Source organism: Periophthalmus magnuspinnatus, chromosome 17, assembly GCF_009829125.3.
Source record: "Periophthalmus magnuspinnatus isolate fPerMag1 chromosome 17, fPerMag1.2.pri, whole genome shotgun sequence".
In the NCBI taxonomy this organism is placed as follows: domain Eukaryota; kingdom Metazoa; phylum Chordata; class Actinopteri; order Gobiiformes; family Gobiidae; genus Periophthalmus; species Periophthalmus magnuspinnatus.
Window position 1 is genome coordinate 16479643 of NC_047142.1, and position 22200 is coordinate 16501842.

Consider the following 22200-nt stretch of genomic DNA (forward strand, 5'->3'; position numbering starts at 1 on the left):
ATATTCGGCTAATTCTCTTTGCCTCCCCACAATATTAATAATCAAACCACATAATTTTAGAGAATACACTTTGCATTTATAATCCAGTTTTAATTTAACTAATAATGTTAAATGTGTTTTACTCCAGTAGATATATTACAAAAGCCCAAACTTGGGAATGTGTTATTACAGTGAGGAATCAGTGTGGACTGCTGCAGAGAGCTTAACATGAACTAGTTCTGTTTTTCATGTTTTTAAAGAAGACATATTGTGCTTTTGTGTGTGAGTTATAATCTATGACACTCATGGATCATTATATTATAATTTGGACACCAAAGCAATATTGATCTGAAACAACTTAATAAAAGAAACAAGTCGGCTGACTTCTGCGTTAGAAAACTGCAGTGCCCAATGGGAGCTGATGTCGCCATAAGCCTCATCACAACAAACATCCACACAGCTTTTAGCTGCAGATCACAATAGTGAATACCATTTTTTTTTTCATTTGTACCAAAATTATGCTGCAAAATCCTACATGTATCACCAATTAAGAAAATAACATTGATGAACGAAGTAAGTACAAAGCAGTGGACGTGTATCGGTAGATTGGATAAAGATTACTCAAACATGCATGAATCATTCTAAATACAACTTCAAAGGGTAAATGAGAAGAGAAACAACTGTAACAAGGTTAAAAGCTCTTTTTGGCTTAATAAGTCCACTTTAATGCCCTGTATTATTAGCAGTCCTGCTGTGCACATGTAAGGCACCAAGGGTCAGTGCTGAGTGGACATTTTGAACACTGCTGTTACAACCACAGTGGCTGTAAAAGGCCATATAGATTGATTACTAATCTAGATTACTGTAGTGAGGTCCAACAGGATCAGTCACAAGATCAAATTCCATTCCTGGTTTTGCAAATGTTTTTTTATTTTTCAGGAGAAAATAATGAGTAGGCACTAGTAGTAGTACATTGCAATTACAATTAGATTTGCGATTTATATTTTAATGCAGGGTTTTTCAAAGTTCACATTTTAAATGCAACCAGGAGATTTGAAAACAATATATATATGTGTGTGTGTGTGTGTGTGGGGGGGGGGGGGGTGAGACATGTGTGTGTGTGTGCGCATGTGTGTGTGTATAAAAGAAATTGAACAGTTGAACATATATAAGAAATTAAATGAGACACTCAACACTTCCTCTTCTCTCTGAGCTTTAAGTAAGAGCCTGAATCAGCTGCTGAATGCTGCATGTTTAACCTTTGCTTGAATTTCAACCTCACATAAAAAAACAGGAACAGAGGAACAGAGGAGGAGCCGGGACTCGTTTGCACCATAGAAATACAAGAAGAATTCGTTCAGTCAGAGCAGTTCAGGGCAGACAGACTGCTCTTCTCTGCCTTCACAATCCTCACACTGGGCCTTGTGTAGGGGCCAAGACACTGGGTTTATGCATTATTCACAAAAGTGCACTCATTTAGAGAGAGAAAGGATGTTTTACTATGAATGTTTGAGACTAGAGAAAAACACAGTGGTCCTTCTTCCACATCTGATAATGAGCTAATGCAACACAAGATAAAGCCAAAAGAAGACTATAAGGAGAGCTGGGACATGGAGGAAATAGCCTATAATGAAAAATTACTATTCTGCAAAACGAGGAGTTTCAAATAAAAAAACAAAAAAAAACATGGAGGATAAACTTTCAAACGAGATTTCTGCACATTTGTGGTAGGGTTTGTCTGATCATTTGTTTGATCAAAAATCAGATACTAATCGATACTAAAACTACTATTGAAACTAGATACTCATTTGAGCAAGTACTGACAAAAAAAAATATGGATCACTATGGAGCCTACCTAGATGATTGAGGTATTACACAGGTATAAAGCCACATGGTAATATAAATGAAAGTACTTTTATTTAATGTTGAAAATGACATTGTATAAAGTTTTTGTATGGTTAATGTTAATGTCAATCATGATATCGGAATCGTTACATACTATCAAGTCTATTCCTTTGCATAAAAATCTAATTTTACATTTTTGTATCATGATAACACTTCATATTGCAAATAACTTAAGTTAGTAGAGGTCGAAACAACAAAAATTGTTCTTTTTGAAATTTGATTATTGTGCCAACTCAAATGAGAATTACGATATATTGTGCAGCCCTAAAACCTGGTATGGTTTTTTTTCTCTGTCTTCCTGGTGCAATTACTTGTAACCCACACGTCAGTACAAGCCTCTCTGCCCTCATCTTAAACCTGACACCAGACTGCAGCAGTGGAAGATCCTGGGCTAGGCTAAACGCTAACATGGCTAATCAGTTTGTACAGCACATTACATAATCGCCCAGTGACACTAAACGCCTCACTCCTGCCCTGGGCATGTGAGGCAGGCCCATTTTAGGCTCCAGCGGTTCTGGTAACGCACATGACAGCACTGAGGAGACCAAGCTAATGTTTAAGCTAACACAGAGAGGAGGAGAGGAGGCCATCTGCGCTCAAAGCTATTAGATGCTCTAGTCTACATATGGGACCTGCACTAACAATAAGATCTGAATAGGGCTTGGTGAAGGTTATATTAAGGGGATGGATGATGCTAGTATTTGAAAAGGACAGTGGGAGCATTCCATTATAAATGAGGGATGAATTTGATGCATTTTCTCTGCTGAAAAAGCAAATATTTAACTTGCTTTTATGAGTTTAATTCATTTTTGAATTCTGTGTTTTTGTATGTCTCAAGAACTGCACATGTAAAGAAGCTTACTTTTCCCTTTTGTAAATAAAAAATAGGCTAGTGATATCATGCTAGATCCAAAATATATTTATCTGCAATATACAGTACAATCTAGGATTGTCAAAAGTGTTGACAATCAGATGCTAATCGACACTAAAGCATGTAACAAAACTAGTCACTCATTTGAACAAGTCATATCAACAGCACAGAAATGAACCTTTCCTGAATAGCTTTAGAATGATCTGGAGCTGTATCAGAACAAGTATAAGACCACATATACTAGTATATTCCCATGGACCACTATGGAACCTACCTAGTACAATCTTTTTGTATTTTTCATGTTTTTGTAAGCAGCCTCCCATATACCACAAAACCAAAGGCTGGTGATTTAAATCCAACCTCAGACTAGTGCTACTATGGCCTTGAGAAAGACAATTCATTATAAGGGTTGCATTGGTCTTATGTGGTTGCCAATTCATCGGTATATTTTCACAAATTTAGCAATAGGGAAACATGTCAGCTCAAAATAAAAGCACTCACTTTCTCATGTTGTGGTTGGAGGTTACTACTACTTACACAGGGCAGATTTAAGATCTTTAATTTTTATCTCCCATTCTTCATGCAGGACAATCCTTTAAAATCCCCGCCTCTCCTCATGTCTTCAAGGCTGACAGCTGTCTCACACACTGTAACAGGAGCCTATTCCCAAACGGGACACTGCACTGGGACACCTTTGGGGCGGGACAGGTCTCCAAAGCTGCACTGACAAACCGCATTAGTGATATGTTTGACTGCAGAGCTATGGCCAGGAAGAAGTGGACAATCCGGTGACTGGTTCTATTTAATATTGATTTTCCACAGTCTCAGCTCAACAGGAAAGATCAGAGGCTTTTTAGCTACAAATGTCTGCCAGTGCGTAATGTCCTACCTATAATGTCCTCTGACCTATCTAATGCAGATAAATGTTTCAGAAGGCCACATTTATATACCAGTGGTTTTGGAAACTACAAAAGGAAAATCACTTACTAATCAAGTTATGCAGTATAAAAAGGATAATGGCCAGTTTCTGTACACAATAGCAAACAATTACCATAACTCTTGCTTTGGAAATACATCATATGCATTATAAAACATCTATGTGCCTATTATGGACCAGTCAATCTGGCCAAGTAACAACACACAATAGTGCAACTTGTCCTTAAGTTAGGTAACGATTATACATTAGCTTAACGAGGGGGTATTATGCAAAATACCCTCATCAAAAACATGCCTGAAGATGTTTTAAATGTCATCCATGCATGTTTGACTCAGCTAGCAATCCCTCCCAGGCCCTATTCGAACCCTCCTTACAGTTGACAGTATAATCCTTTGCAATGCTCAGCCCACAGGCCCCGTTCCTGCACAGCAATTTATTGTTTTGTATCATGCTTTTGTATATTTATGGTAAACTACAACTTCACAAACCTGATGTAATGTACAGTAGTTTCATGTAATGTGATAGCGCTCTGAACTTAGAGCATCAAAAATGAAAGTGAAACTTAGTAAACTTGTGAATATGTTGTTTTTAGTGAATATAGCATTTTCAAATTAATAAAAGGTAACATGGTGATCTAAATATGTGTTAGTAGTTAATGCCAGTTATTGTTCGAATAACAGTGAGCAGAATTACAATCTAGTCTCTGAAAGTTGTGAATTGCTCTCATAAACTCATCATGGTGACTAATTAGTAGGGATAGGACGATAAACAATAATATCATTTAGAGTGATAAAATGGGTTGACAATAATCATTCGTGGCACTTTTTATATAATTTTGATAATCGCCAACAAAGATAATTGCCACTGTGTCACCAGAACGTGCAGAAAAAAACTCCCGGATGATGTCCTCCAGATCACTGTTGTTTTAATTTATAACAAAGTACAATACTATAACAGCTGTTTAAATATGGAACCTATTCATAATATTAAAATTGTAATTATTTATATCCAAATGATCTTTAAACTGTCAGCAATAATAATTACTGCGATATAATTGTTAATCACAATTATTTTGGCCATGATAATCATCACATCAAATTTCAATATTGTCCCATGCCTACTAATTAGGACGCTAGGAATGATTTAGTAAAGTGAAAAATAAGTTTGGCGTGCACACAGTTAAAAACCCCCCAACATAAAACAGAACAAAAAAATAACAAAATAAAACAAGTACAGCGCCTTTAAGAAAAAACTCCATCCTCAAGCACTAATCTATGACAAGGTATCCAAAAACAAAACCATGCAATGGATTATATGCAAAAAATAATGACTAAATGATCGCTCAAAATGAAATACCGATAAGATAATGTTGCCAAAAATACTACCAGATAATAGCTGGTGAATAGAAACATTTACTAGAAAGTCTGGCATTAGGTCATGCAGTGGTCTATAGGAGGAAGAATGTTATACCAAACACAGCAGCCAAAAAGACATATACAAAACCTATCCACATATCCATTTTAGCGCCATGTTATGGAAACTCCAGGGGACCACATGTTGCAGGTGAAAATGTCTTCCTTTAACACTGCACAGCCCTGGTTTAGGTCAGATAATTCAAACAAACCAGATCTGTTTTCTACCATAGAGTTGGATCAGGACTTAGTTGGAACATACTTCAGTGAAAGAGATGCAGCCACCAATGTGTGACAGAAACCAGGCAGCGGCACAAGTCTAAGTATGGATGTAGACTGGAGGAGTAGTATACTACCTTCTGTTTGAGATACCCATTGTTTTCCAGTGAAGTTGAGGATATTTTTATAGCGCCCATATTATGTTGTTTTTTAGTTTTTTAGAGTTTTGTTATAATGTTGTTTCCTCATCAAAAACATGCATAGAGTTGTGTTTTGTCATTCACACATGTTTAACACACAGACTCTGCACATTTAGGTGGAGTTCTTCTCTTAAATTGAAAAAACATTCACCTTGTGATGTCATGTGGTAATACAGGAAGTGCTCCACTGCCAATCTTTTCTAAACAAAATGTAAAAGGTAAAAGGTAGCTGACTTGAAAACTACCAGTTCATGACATCACAATGTGGAGCAGAGCATTTTGAGCTTTAAAGAAGTACACAGACTAATAATTTAGGGTTAGTCAAACATGAGTGAATGAAACAAAACACAACTCTGGGTATGTTTCCGATGAGTGTTCCAACCGGACTAAAAGCTCACATCTCAGCTCAATTTTGTGTAATATTGACCTTATTTGGCCCTGCCCACTTTTGCTGCTTTCTTTGTGGTGGCACGAATGGTTGAGCGGGAATGCCATTATTTCAAAGGAGAAACATTTTGCCGCCAAAATCTGATTTAAAATAGGTTGACTGTGTAAAACGTTCTATGTTCATGTGACCAACAAGTCAACAATGCATCGGTTCTCTGGGTGGTTTTAAAACAGCTCTATAGTCCCGATAGAACTTATCTGTGGTCAAAATCAGCAGCTCCATGCAAAATAATACAACCTGAATGACGACGGCTATACCCACGGCAACTTCCACAATAAGGTGAATAGGACCTTTAAAATGTTCACAAAGTTCATATTTTAAACACATTCAGGAGCATTGACAAAAAGACTGAAATATGAACTGACAAACTAATACAAGAATCACATTTAGCTGCTTTTAATACAGAATAAGACAGGATATTTTGTTGTTTGTAGCGAAAACAATAGTATTTGCAGTCTTTGTGCTTTGCTAATTGTGTCCATTCAAATTGACATTTCTCATGTAGTACCCACTTTAATGTGGTGAATGTGCAAGTGAACACGCCCTGAATACAAGTTAACTGCAAATGAACTGTGAATGAAACAATCCCAAAATAGTCTTTATGGTTCACAGCTCAAGAATCATTGCCGTAAATGCACAAAATACCTGACCAAAAAATATCATACCTCTGGCCTTGGTGTTGACACAAGCAAATCTAATAGCTTTACTTTTCAATCCTTATGTAAGGCACCCATATATGCCTTAAAACATCTGCTATACTATTTCATAACTTCTTATTTAACATCAATACAATGGTCCCTTTGACTTTATTGTAGCTACATTTTTCCATACTGCTCTCCAGACTCAGGCAGAAGTTAGGAGCCTGGCTGGTCACATGAAGGTGAGTTTTTTTTCGATGGAGGACGCCATAAATCGTGTCGACGTTTACATTCTTAACATGACTGTCTCTGGAGCTGGAAGACGTTAAAGGGTTACAAAAGACCTGCGGCTGGCCAGATGACACAACAGACTCAATGCAAATGCACAGTATGGTGGGATGCCTTTTTTGGGTAAGGATAGCAAAAAAAAGCAATGTGAAAAATGCACCATAAGACCAAGTATTTAAACAATAGGTTTGAAGTGAGACCTCTATACCAGGGCACTAACTCTAACTAGGGTTGTCAAAAGTATCGAAAATCAAACTAATCAATACTAAAACTAGTATCGAAACAAGATTTGACCAAGTATCAATACTGCTGGACCACTATGGAACCTACTTGGATGATTGATGGACAAATATAAGACCAGATGGTAATATAAAAGAAAGTACTACAATTTAATACAGTTAGCATCTCAAAATAGCACTTATTTGCCTGCGATTCAGAATACACACTTCTCCAATACTACTAAGAATCTGCCCAAATTCAGATGGCCGTGATTGACAGTTGGGTTAGCCAATCATGAAAAACATATGGTCCATTTGTATCAAAACAAATATGGCTGCTTATGAGAAAAAAAAGAAGAAAAACAAAATTCTACAGAATCAACGAATGAAGCACAAAACTGAGATAAATTAGATGTTGTTTGTAAATGATTGGTAACAAATGAGCACCTTCGTTTCACATGCACCACTGAAATAAACTAATCAGATTGCATGATCACATTTGGTTCTGGCTCGAGGCACGACAGAGGGTGTGTTGTGACCAGGCTGATATCCCTCTATATAAAAAAATACAGAGAAATATCATTTTGAACCAAAGTCATAAAAAACATCGTTCTAGCATTTTGAGACAGAAACTTAAATGTTGTGGGTTTTTGAAGTAAATACAAGTATACAGATTTGCCTGGACAGCCGCTGAGTTGCCAATGGGGATTATGCATTTATGAGCCAAGAGCCAGTCCCTAAATGAGCCTTATTATCCAGAGCTGCTTCTGGCAAATGTAATTACAAAAGTCCATTAGCACGGCTGACTGGATCCAAATGATGTTTATTTGATTAATCAAAATAGGAATCCATACCATGGATTAGATTAGCAGGATAACTTTATGTTATGTTTTCAATAAGATGGCTCAAGTTACTCTATAGTCAGACAGTTATAAAGCCTTACACTACACAGGAGACAATGTAGCACCAAGGCTTTTCAATTTGAAGTGAAATTTAGCAAAAAGCAAAACATGAATGACAATTGGTAATTTTGTTAATGTTACACTAACATTACTACTATGGCAAATTATAATACACTCATTTGCCAAAAAACAAATCTAATCCACTTTTTCTAATTTACAATTTAGGGGACATATTGATTTCACTTGTAGGAACAGTGAACAATCCCAAACATGCAGACAATCTGCAACTTGTAAGCTGTATTGACAATGCCAATCGATACACCTTACAAGTTTAGGCTAGTTATCGCTCTTTAAATCACTGTTTTTAGATGGCCCTAAACTGTTACTCAGGTAGTGTTGTCACAATACTAAAATTTCATACTTACTTACATACTACTATGAATATTATAAAAAAAACATTCTTCTTTTAGACAACAGAATGTAATTTTCAAGATAAATAGTAGTACTTTCTTTTATATCACCATGTGGCCTTAGATCTGTGTAATCCCTCAGTCGTCCAGGTAGGTTCCATAGTGGCCTATAAGTCTATGTAGAGTTCTACTTATATACACACTGATCATTCTAAAACTGTTCAAGAAACGTTAATTTCTGTCTGATTGTGACTTTTTCAGTATCAGACTTGAGTACCTAGTTTCAATGCTAGTTTTAGTATTATTTAGTATCTGATTAGTATTAGTGTCTTTCGATACTTTTGATAACCATATAATAGGGTTGGTAGAACTCCAATCAAAACAGTGAAAATCATGGCCTGCAAAAAGTTTTTGCTCCATAATGTTATGAAAGAAAAAGTAATAATCATAAATGACCTAAGTATGACCTTAATCTTAAGTTGTACACTATTTATTAAGCTTCTATAAATAGATTATGTCCTTCACTTGATAACAAGCTAGGTTATTTTAAGGTGTAAGCTGCAATGCAATGCTCCATTTCCATTCAAATGCATTGTGAAACATAGTCCAAGGCTAAAAAAAACACCGCAATCACCGCTTACTGCGCATTTTAATGAACTGTCTAGTCAGATATAGCCTATAATAGCCATTGCTACCTTATGACAGGGATGTAAAGGAGGATGCTACAAGGAGGGTCTTAGCACCAGGTCTGCCCTAACCACGCCTACCGCAGTGCAGATCAAAAACAGCCGAGAATGTCGTCCAACCCACGGGTTCATGTGGCTAGTCTAACCCGCTACAAAACGACACCATAAACAAAGCCAATGAATCATCCCTTTTCTTCCGCTATCATACAATACAACGGGTATAGGATTACAAAGAATCTCTAATGCGCGTTTTGACAAATCATCATCCTGGGACAGTGAAAAGGGTGCCAGTTTAGTTTAGCCTACCCAAAACCGGTTTGCTTCTATGGAAATCTAAGCTGGAAAAACGCGATCGCATCTTGGCAGTCCATTCAGCGACTAAACGACAACATAGTAGCGCCCCTGAATGCCCCGATAACGTACAATTACGCACGACTATACCCAAAATACGAGAGGCAGCGTATTCGTTCTGGCGTTGCCTTTAGCTCTTTTCGCTACACTTGGATACAGCAGTGGTCTATTTTAATGTTAATTGTCAGTCATTGGCCGCTGGCGATGTGGTTAGTTGAATAACAAGACATGCGCGCGTAATACAGGTACGACATAGACCAAACCGACGCGTAATTGCAAGTGATAGTGAAATAACATTGCAAATAAATGTGTTAAATACCCGGAGAATCGTCGCTGTTGTGGAGGTGGGATTCCTGACAGCTGTGCTCGGCTCGTCTGCTGCAGTAGTTCCCCTCTCCGTGCTAACCCCTAAGCCTATCACGCTATGCTCCTCCGTGCGTCCGAGGAGAGGAGAATTGTGGGAGATCTGCACAGCCGGGCTATTATTTTAGCAGAAGCAGTAGCAGCAGCAGCAGCAGAGGCGAAAGCAGGCAGACTCCAGTCCCCTCCCCTCTCCATCCGACCGTCCCACAGGCACAGACAGCGGTGCAATTCAAGACACGAGGTTAGAAATTGGAGACAAATCAAATGTTTGCGCACGGCTAAATGCGAAAGAAAGCTGCTGAATGAATGGACAATGTGCTGGCAATGCTTAGGATAGAAACGTAGGTGAATAACTACAGTGAAACTAATTTAAACAGGGGTAGAGTAACTTCCAAATAATATTAGCTAAGTAGAAGTACAAAGTAGTAAGTAGTAGTAGTAAGTAAGAGTGAAAAGGTATTGGGGAAAGTACTCAAGTAACTGGAGGTATTGTATTTTTAACGTCATGTGAATGGCAAAAGTTAAACATCTGGTATTTTCAAAGGACAGACAAAAAAAAATAAAAATGAAAAAAACTAAATCATATCTGAAGGAGTGGTGCAAGAAACACAAATCATTTCATATTGTCAACGTAAAGCTTTTGTTACTTGTAGACTTACTCACAGTGGAAAGAGGAACCAAAGCGTTTACTCGAGTAAGAGTACTGTTACTTCCATAAAAATATTACACAAGAAGGAGTAATAGTATGATGCTAGAAAAATACTCTAAAAAGTAAAATTTCTTTAAAAGCATTACTCAAGTAAATGTTACTGAGTACAACCCACCTGTGAAAACTACAGTGGAACTAACTTGTTGTAGTGTCCTCTTTCATCTTCACTGTGGATGACTACTTTTCGTGATAGTAGATTATTGATCCACCCACAAAATGCAAGCTTGATTGGCTAAAGTAACATTGTTCATCTTTAGTTGAAATACATAGTAGGTATAAACCCCCAAAGTTTCTTGTTGATATCTTACGAAGGTCACTCAATACAATAAAAATTAGGATACACAAGACCAATGAAATCTTATGTCTCAGTAGCAAATAGGGCTTTCCATATGACCAAAAAATGGCCATGACTGGTCCATTACAATTTTTGATTTTCTTTTAATCCGACAAAGTCTTAAACAAAAATGTAATACTTAATAAATCAAACAAAAATGTCCACTTAAAACAGAATGTCCTATTTCTTTCTCCTTAGTTGAAGCATGTGGTTTCGAGCAGAGTTCAAATTGTCAGCGGACTGTGGTTTAGGAGTATCAAAAGTATAAAAAGTCAGATACTATATCAGAACAAGTATAAGACCATATAGGCTAGTGTACGCCCATGGACCACTATGGAACATACTTGGACAACTGAGAGATTACACAGATATAAGGCCACATGGTAAAGAAAGTACTATGATTTAATGTTGACATTCTATTGTCTAAATAGTTTTTTTTTAACTATTTTTGTTGTATTGGAATCGTATTGACTATTGAGTCTATACCCTGTTATCAAAATTGAGTTTGAAATTTTTGTATCGAGACCCAAGATGATTATTAGAAATGACTGAATCTTGATCTAGACTAAAACTGCACAGTCGTATTTGCAAATAACCATATAAGTGACTCTAAATGCAATCACTTTTTTTTTTTTTTTTGCTTGAACTTGTACATGGTTGGACAGAACAAAACTACTTCAATCCAGTTGTGTTTGTGTCAGAAAAAGGAAGAAGTAGAATTGCTGTCTCACTGGTTTTAAGTGCTGGTTTATATTTGCCTAGATTAAACTGTATTTGCCGATTTATTATTGTCAATATTACACTGTCGGGATCAGTGGCATTTATTTGGATATAATTTGCCTTTACTGAATAGTTGTAGAATCGTCTTGATCTATATCAGACCAAGTATAAGTACCCCATGGTAACATTCAAGAAATCACAATTATTTTGTCTGATGAAAAACACATTCCATTGTTTAAATTGGGAAATTCTTGTGTCCTGCCTCATGTCCTGCCCATCGATTAGTCGACTAAAAAAGGCCCATGGCAAAAGTTCTCAAAACTAAGAAGTATCTGTATGTATCTGATCCAAACTGCACTCACAAGACAACATCTGCACAGGAGTTCTTGCAAAAAGATCTATTTATACAGAAAAAAGTACTAAGAAACAATGTACTTATTTAAAGATTGAACTCGAGCCCTATAGGTCGTCAAGGAAGACTGCTTTATTCCACCTACTAAGACTAAGTAGACTCACTAGCCACTCAACAGTTAAATGCAATGTGTAAGCATTTCTGGGTTACCACATGGTAATATAAAAAGAAAATACTACAATTTAATGTTGAAAATGACATTGTATTGTTAAACTACAGTGTTTATCATCATCATCATCATCATCATCACGGTATCGGTATTGAGTATCGAGTCTATTTCTTAGTATCGAAATTGAGTTTGAAATGTATTGTGACAACACTATTTGGTACAGTGATACTCGTTTGTATGTCTGAAAATGATCACTATTGTTATGATTACATAAGTTTTCATGTGGTAATAATTTTAAATACACTACTTCCATATGTTTCTTCAATTCAATTCTAAAAGCCTCTTTAAAAAAATGCCATTCTTCTTATATGAAAATCTTCCTTTAAACATACGAGCATGTGCCCATATTGAGCCCATATACACACATGTAGTGTGGTGATAAACGAACACATGTGGAGAGAGCAGCACAAACCTAGACTTTTTAATTAGAGTGCTGCTGGTTTTCGTTGGGATTTGTGGTCGCGAGTCCCGCCCCCCCAGTGGGAACTTGACCCCCCTCTCTCAACCACCCCACTCATAGCACATAATTGCTTTCATGCACAAGTGTACTACAGCCTCCCATTAGATTTAATACATTACAACTACAGCAGTATAGTGTAACATAGTTGAGAAGGGTGGTATGTATTGTCTGATTATTATGACTAGAGGTGGGTAGAGTGTCAAAAACTTTAGCCAAGAATAATATTACTTCAAATAATACTATGGTAATGGTCCAAGAAATTACTCAAGTAGGAGTTACTGAAAGTAACTTTTGGGATGTAACATTTGATCTATAAATTAAAGTTAATGTAATTGGAAGGACAAAATTGTGGAAAATAATGCACAAAATCTATTATTTTCAAAGGAAAAATTAGAAAAACTAAATCATATCTGAAGGAGCAGTGCAAGAAATGCAAATCAACATAAAGCTTTTGTCACTTGTAGACTTACTCACAGAAGGAAGAGTAGCCAAAACTTTTAATAATAATGTTATGTAATGTTATTTCAATAAAAAATATTACTCTTGGGAATAAAAATATGCTGCTAGAAAAGTACTCTGAAAAGTACAATTTCTTTAAAAGTTACTCAAGTAAATGTAACTGAGTAAAAGTATATGAGTACTACACATCTCTGATGAATAGGTTGTGTTCACATGATGCCTTTAATGATCAATATTACAGATATTTTGCCCTGGTACATGAGCTGCAATACATATATACAGAAGTAAAGATGTTAAAGGTGCACTAAGTAACTTTTCTGGTAGGAGATATATTATGCTATTTTCTCATCTATGTTGTTTCCTCATCCAAAACATACCTGTAGTTGTGTTTTGTTTAACACACAAACCCTGCATATTTATACTGTGTTTGTCTCTCAAACAGAAAACACTTTGTTGCACCTTGTGATGTAATGGGGTGATACAGGAAGAGTTCTACTGTTCTTTTAAACTCCATACATTTTCACTTGAATCATTTGGATAATTTCAGCCCTGGAATAGCCAATTTATTCTGAACAAAATGTATAAGGTTGAGTAACATTGACTTGAAAACTACCACTGCATGACGTCCCAAGGTGGAACAGAGCATTTTGAGATTTGGAAATATAGACTGACTAATAATAAAGGGCTACTCAAACATGTTCTAAAATGGCTTAAAGGTCACAAGAGTCAATTTTGTGTAATATAGGATCTTTAAGGAACTTTCCAGACAAGGTGGAAACGATGAACATTGAGACCCCAATTACAGCTCCACTATTGTGTCAGGCCTACATAGCATCAGCCACATTAGCCTCTAGCTCAGCACAATGACTAACAGCAGTTTACATGTGATCTGTGGACTTGTGTGGACTGTGTAATCTCATGTGGCTGCTTGACTCTTCACTTTTTCTGCTGGCTGCACACGCTTAGTTCCTGTCCGCTCCGTTTAAAATGGCTAACCTTGAACTCAGATGACCCCTGCTAATTGCCACATCTCAGCAGTAATATAGTACAATCATTACTTGAGTCATTTTCTGGACCACTACTTTGTACTTCTACTTGAATTATATTATTTTGAAGTATCATTACTCTTGGCCACTGTACCCACCTCACAGAACAAAGCTAATACTGTGATCCTGTTTCAGTTAATTTTGCTCATTGTATTATTCTGTCTTTTTGAACTTCCTAACTTAAACATACAAAGAAATAAGCTAACCACCCAACTTCATACTTCTGACTAACATCCGGTCCCTAGGTGCACCTCTTAGGTTGGCCCATCGCCTTTGAAGTTTAGGGGTCAAGCGCAGAGGGCAAACTTCCCAGTGGGGGCAATAAACCATAACCTTACAAAGACGAGTACAAACAAATCAATTGGTTTTACATGATGTGTCAGAAAAACGGCCTGGCTCTGAAATTACATTGTGTACGGGAATGTGCATATTTACTCAAATCAGTAACCTTGTGGCCGCATTACCCACAATCCAATTTCCTGTGCGCTGGTCTGAACAGGAGCCTGGCACTTTGTTATGACATAATTGTATCAAAGCCTGTTTCTTACGACGCAGATCCTCAGTGGTGTGGGGCAATTACAAACACAAGTCCAGGCAGCACTGTCTCTGGGGTCAGCTGAGAATAGCTTCACAGAGCTATTTGACTTAAGCTTTTAATGGCTAGGGGGTGAATTTAAGTGTAATCTAGTTATATAAATAAATCACAAATTTAATATTGTAAAACTAATGCCTTAAACTTCTATGGGGTCTTAAATGCTAACACATACATATTTCAATCACCACGCTACCTTTTATTGTTTTGAAAATGCTATATTTGCCTTAAACAACTTATTAACATCTTTAATAAGTTTCAGTTTCATTTTTGACACTCCGAGTCTCCCCTCAGTTTGCTCTCCATGTTAAGTCACTCTCCCTTCAGAGCGCTATAACACTGCAATCAGCAAGCATCTCGCTAATGAAACTACTGCACATCACATCAGGTTTGTGAGGTTGTAGTTTATTGTTTTGTATCCTGCTTTTCTATATTTATAGAAATGGTTATGTGGGAGAATGGGTACCGTAGGCTTGTGGGCTCAACATTGGACAGAATCTTAGCGCTAACTGTAAGAAGGGTTCAAATAGGGCCCAGGTGAGATCACTAAATTACTCAAACATGCATGGATGTCATCTAAAACCTCTTAAGGCATTTTTGATGAAGGAACAACGTTATAACATGGCAGAAAAAGTGGATTTTGCATTATGCCCCTTAGAAAATAAAACCATGAATATTTCTTCTTCCTAATTATATTATTACGTAGTTGAAAGATACAGATAAAATCAGTATTTTAAAGCTGATTAAATTTAGGGATAGACCCATGGGTCAAAGATCAGTTTTGCTAAGGTGTACTTTACTTTTTACCCATAGGGAATTATTTACCCTGCTACTGACCCATCTTTCAATTCCACAGCGGTTAAACTTGTCAGGACTGTCAGGCTAATGACCATCCACCATACAGTGTCCTGGGACCCTGCTATAGGTCTTGAGGTTCATGGTCAGGAGTATATGTGAAGGAGGGGTGAATGAAAACTAATCTAAACAAAGATGTAACATGCCAACATTTGTGTAATCTCATTTTCAGCTATAATTGTTTTGAGCTTCACTTCACTTTTCAATGCAACATCTTCACCCAATAAGTATTTGCCATGTTTGCCAAATGGCTGCTTTTTTATCATGTTTCATGGTTAATTCCCTTCCTTCTCCTGAAGATGGCGAGCTAATGCTAAAACAGCTTCAGCAGAATTAAAGGTCTTAGAAATACTGTGTTTTCTAAATGTTTTTTCTAAGACATGAAACACTAACACAAGGGTAGTTAAAGGCCATTGACAATAAAATGGACAATATAGCCACTAGGGTTGTCAAGTTATTGAAAAACAGATACTAATCTATACTAAAACTAGTATCCAATCTAGATACTCATTTGACCAGGTATCAATACTAAAAAAGTCACATACACAGGACAGAAATGAACCTTTCATGAATAGCTTTGGAATGATCTTGAGCTGTATCAGAACAAATATAAGTCCTCATAGAGTAGTATACACCCACGGACCACTATGGACCCTACCTGGACAACTGAGGGATTGCACAGATATAAGACAACATGGTAATATAAAAGAATAGTTTAAAATTTACATTCTATTGGCTAAGTAAAGAGTGTTTTTATTATCATCATAGTATCAGGTCTATTCCTTAGGATCAAAATCAAGTTTGAAATTTTAGAATCGTGGCAACGATTAATGAGGAAGTACCATTACAGCACAGTTAATAGCTCATAAAAGTAAATTCCATTCATGCCTGATTGAAGTTGTACTACAGGAAATAACAAATCCATGCTTATCCAAAGTACTTTAAAATGCCTGATTAAAACAGGACACATAATCACACATTAAGACCCTTCTATATACAAGCATAACATAGTTCTTTCTCATGTAGGAAGCACATCTTATCTCTTAGGCTGATAAAAGTGCAGTAGTAACCTTTGGAAAGCAGTAGCAGATGATTTTGCCCTTGAAATGATTTCTCTGGAGGAAGTGGGAGGGGCCACACGTGAAGAAGACCCTCCCTGCAGAGACCAATCAGTGAAACAGCATGACACAAAATAGCATAGGTGACAAAGAAGAATTATTACACAAATTTCACTCACTCACAACCAAGATATTACACTAAGAATATTATCCCAGGGTTTAGGAATGAGAAAGCTTTGGCAAATATGGATTGATAACTCTGATAAACCAATCAGAGCAAACATGCACACTGAAGTGATTATAAATGACTACAATCTCTACCCTGTACTCGCGATAAGGGAAGATTTGCTGTGAGAAACAAAGAATGAACTCAATGCACCAATCTAATAGCAATGCATTGTAACAGGCCATACCATGTACTACTATATTGTAAAGATAAGAGGCTTTCAAGGTAGGACAACATTGGAGACTTTCAACAACGCATTAGCTGTGTCTCCAGATCAAATACATATCATTTAATAGTAAATTCTTCATTCTCCATTGTCACAAATACTCTAAAATTGAAAAAAAAAAGCAAGAATTTCACATCTAAAATAAAAATTTTGTATATATGTATTGGTAGCATTAACATTTTTAAAATCAAATAGAGTAATAATTAAAATCACAATTACAAATGTGCTTAATTATACTGCCTTATGGCCCATAGATACAGCTTTTTCTTACATCAGGCAAAGCTTCACAGCTCCACTATTGAGATACTGATATCAACTATCTGGAATTAAGTATCTGCTGATTCCTGATATGAACCGATACCAGTGTAAGGATAGAACATGTCGATTATTTCCTTAAATCACAGTTGACTTATTACAGATTTGAATAAAAGTTCAAACATTATGAGACGTTCTAGGCCAAAATCAGCTGGTAAATCGACACAATCTAGCTAATATTTCAGTATCAACGCCAGTGTTTGATGCCAGTATCAGTATGGTGCATCCCTAATTGAGATAACAGGAGTCCAACCCTGCCTTATCTGTTCACTCACTGACTGCATGTTATCTGCTGCTTTATGGTGCTCACGTGTGTGGGTTAATTTAAATTGAAGCATACCACACACCTCATTAACATCTACCCCCCACAGTCGCCATCGAATTATGGAAGAAAAATGTCCCTCGAAAGGATTTGATCACGGTCAAATCACAGCAGTATTTCACCATCACAATTCACAATCACATTAGCTTCCTCTCCAATTAGGGTTATCATCTAAAATCTAAAATAAAACTAAAAAAGTCACACTCCCTGCACAGAAATGAACCTTTCCCCATGGACCAGTATGGAGCCTACAAGGACGACTGAGGGATTACACAGATATAAGGCTACATGGAAATATATATGACAATTACATTCTGTTATATTGTGTTTTTGATCATCATTGTGGTATCGGAATCGGTATTGAGTCTATTCCTTAGTTCCTTTGATGTCAGAAATCAAGTTGAAATTTTAGCATCGTGACAGGACTAAGTGAATGTACTTCCTCACTCACTCTCTCTCTCTCTTCTAAAATCCATTTTAAGAGAGTGAGTCATAAATGAGATCTCACTTGGCTCTAGTTCAAACGTTGCCCGACTCCACCTTTGCCTTATCATTGAGTGGTTCTGATAATGGCTCAGATCTCCACACCATTTCTTTTCAAACTTTGCCCCTCAGACTCTCAAAGCAATTTTATTTCTTTATTTTGCTAAAAACTAAATATAACCCATGACTCAGACTCGTGGATATTCTGGTTGGGTATTTCAGAGACATATGGTTCTGTGATGCAGCAAAAACAACAAAAAACTGTCTTACATTCAGATTTTTTTCATACATCTTAAAATAAATATTTCACTCAAAACACATTTTCCTCCAAGCTGAATCCCCTTTCCCTTTGATCTCCATGCTAAATCAGTCCCCCGTCAGAGCGCTATCACACATGCACATCAGGTTTGTGAAGTTGTAGTATATTGTTTTGTATCAGGCTTTTGTATATTTATGGAAAATTGGTGTGTGGGAACATGGATGACGTAGGCTTGTGGGCTGAGCATTGGACAGGATTGTACTGCAGGCATGTTTTTGATGAGGGAACAATGTTATGAAAATACATTTTGTGTAATACTCCCTCTTTAAAAACTTATTTTAAAATTCATTGTACTTTGTCTTCCAATACAACACCAGCTCTAAAAATCCATTGATAAATTGATACGTATCACCAGGTGTTTTTGATGTCAGATTTATTTTGTGCTCATAAACACACACCAAAGATCAGATCTAATTATTGCGTTATCTGTTTTCTGTACCCAGTGTTGGATCTCATTTCAATGACAATCTGATTCATTGCACAGTCTGAAAGACATTAGACAAAGACAGTATTTTAGGTACCACTAGATGGAGTAGAACTGTGTCAATTGGGTTGTCAGCTGTGGTTAAAGAGAAGGTTTCCCCCCAGGGCTACATGCACGTCTCTGTAATGCACCACTAGCTTAATCCTGTTTGAATCCAGGCCAAATATTGTGGAATTTCATCTGACAAACCACACTCTAAAATGGTTTACACAAAAGAAGCACTATGGTCCATTGCTTTGATTAATGAAGCCTAAAATTGTAACTGTATTGTATTATGTTCAGGTATTAACGGTACAATACGTAACTTTTGGGAGGATTCCAACAGAAAGTTAAAACTATACAGACATTTTATGTGATACTTTGGAATATTATAGTCAAAGGAACAAGATTTCCATTGACACAAGCAAGAGGAGGCCCCCCTGCAGGCCAAATAAGAGTCAAGTTTACAAACCAGACTGTCATTGAGACAATTATTCTAACCAAAATATTATATTATTATGTTTTAACTGCTGAGGACAACAGATGGAAATTAGGATCATTGCTATAATCTGGTATATTTACTCTGTATCTGTTACAGATTATTCATTAATATGTGGGATAAATACATACAAAATAAAATATTTTTATGGGGAAAAACCCATCTTATCATAGACAAACATATTCTTGGTTGTCTGAGAAAGAGATATTCATTCCTGGCCCATCTCCAAACTGCTCCCACCTTTGCCTTTCTTATTGAATTGTCATGCATCAGATTCCCAGACATTCTTATGACCTCTGACCCCTGCTCTCTCAAAGCTCTTTCCTCCCTCCATTGTGCCACTGCAGCTGAAGTAATGTCCCTCTGTATGGGGCTATTGATCAGGCAGGCAGACATATTGATCAGGGCCCAGACGATGAATGGTCAGTGATGTATTTTATCAGGACCAGCCATGTTTCAAACAGGCACAAAATCTGTAATAGCAACATATTACAACAATACAATGAGAAGTACATATGACAGGTTAGACTACTAATTACACTAAAACATGCTTAACAGAAATATTGCTGTGACATCATGCTTGGGGTGTAATGCATGTGTATCTGTGGTGGAATGTTCAGCAGTTACCACGGTGACACAATGTATGCAAACACTGCCAAAAAAAAAAAAGATAATCTCAAAACTCAAGTTAGCTTCACTCCTCACAAGAATGTTGTTGACCTCAGCTGCAAAGTATCAATATTCAAGAGTTTACTTAAAAGCTTGGCTATTTTTTTTTTTTCTATTTTTAAAATTTTGGTGAAGTTTATATTTTGACTTCCTGGTTGGGCAGCAGATGTGACACAATAGGGGTAATTCCATAACTGTTAGCATAATGTTGACAAGAGTGAAAAGCTGTCTCATTTGCTAGACTAATAAAAAATAAACAACAAGCTTTATTTTGTTAAATGAATATGTAAACTGCCCCTGCGTTTAGATGGACTCTTTGGTGTTGATGGCATAGATGGTGGTATTCTGTTTTAAAACTCAGCACCACTTCCTGTATTTTTGTAGAGGAACCAAGTAATAATCAGAAATAACATTTTTTTTAAAAACACCCAAAAACCCCCCCCAAAAAACATATGTACTGTAAACCACCTCTTAATCTTAATCTTTAGGCCTGTCACGATAATTACTATACCGACTTATCATTCAATATATGTTAGATGGAACAATGTGTTTTGGGGTCAATATTTATTGTTGGTACTTTTTCTTTATACTAGTGGGATGTTTTTGGTTGTTTTTTTGCAATATAAGATTTGAGATGAATAAATAACTTCTATGCCTCATTACAGATACAAACTAATTATTAATTCATTGTTGCATTCTGCTTTTTAGTCATTTCAGTTCATGTTTTTTTTTTTTTGATACTGCACATTTAGAATCATTTTGAGAGAATAATTCTGCTTTATGGTTTGTTTCAATATTAGCGTTTATTGTCTATATTTTTTTCAGTAATATATCGCACTTAAAAATTTGTGATCGTGACAGGCCTATTAATCTAGTCATTTAATGCTTTTGTTGTGGTCTGATACTGGAACATAATGAATCGTTAAGGGAGAGGAGAGAATTGTAATAGTTCAGTTCTCTGCTATGAGTGAGTCTATAATGAGATCTTGTTCTTTGATGACTGGTTGCAAACAACAGAATAGGTCATCTTTAGGTCAGTCTTTGGTCAGACAGAAGCAATCACATTTGTGTATAGATGTAGGTCAGATCCAGAAAGATTTAAGTTAGTCAGTGAAATATTGTATTAAACTATTTACAGTTAGTATGATAGAAAATTAAACAATACATAGAATATATAGGAATAGACTTGATATTCAATACTAACTCTGATACTACAATGATAATTAAAAAAACACTCTTTTTTTAGACAATAGAACATAATTTTCAACATTATATCCAACTACTTTCTTTTTTATTACCTTGTGGTCTTATATCTGTATAATCCTTCAATTGTCCAGGTATGTTCCATAGTGGTCCATGGGTGTATATCAGTCTATGTGTCTTATATTTGCTCTGATACAGCTCACGATCGTTCTAAATTATTCAGGAAAGGTTCATTCCTATCCTATGAATGTGAACTTTTTTTAGTATCTATACTTGTTTGAGTGAGTGTCTAGTCTCAATACTAGTTTTAGTATCAATAAGTATCTGATTTTTGATACTTTTGACAACCCTAGTCTTAATAGTATGAGCTGTTCCTATAAATGAGACTTCCCTTTGGCAAGTGTGACTAAAATGTTTGTTATTTGACAAGGGCTATGTTTCAGATCTCTATAGCAGACAGTAGCTTTCATATGCACTAAGGATGTTGTTCAAAACTAAACCAACAAAGGACAAAAATATAAGTTCAGACATTATATCCAGATATGGGAATTCCCCTCTGTTGGCCCATAATTACAACCTTCTTGTGGTCATTTCAAACTGCAGGCATAAAGCGTGGTCACATTGGTCAGCCGCCACTTTTCAATTATTGTCATGTAACTAATGCTTTATTTTTACTACTCAAATCAGCATCAAACAAGATATTTCTGCATGGAATAGGGCTGAACAAGGTGGGAAAATATCTAATCACAAAAAGCATTACGATTAGATTTGCAATTTATGTTTTAATAAAAGGATTCTGTTTAAATTTCACATTTTAAAACGTGTTCAGAAGAA

At 36.3% G+C, this 22200-nt stretch overlaps 1 protein-coding gene across 4 annotated transcripts in view; it reads right to left on the minus strand.

The window, feature by feature from the left end:
- Positions 1–22200, minus strand: part of epb41l3b (erythrocyte membrane protein band 4.1-like 3b) — a 79490-nt gene that overhangs the window by 53489 nt on the left and 3801 nt on the right. For 2 of the 4 annotated variants that reach the window (XM_055228715.1, XM_055228713.1), the window contains exon 1: positions 9784–9987. The exons of 1 other annotated variant lie outside the window; for it this stretch is intronic. The gene's annotated coding sequence lies outside the window, so the exon portion shown is untranslated. Of the gene's footprint in view, positions 1–9783; positions 9988–22200 lie in introns of those variants that run through there. One more of the 4 variants, XM_055228714.1, reaches the window with a different exon arrangement.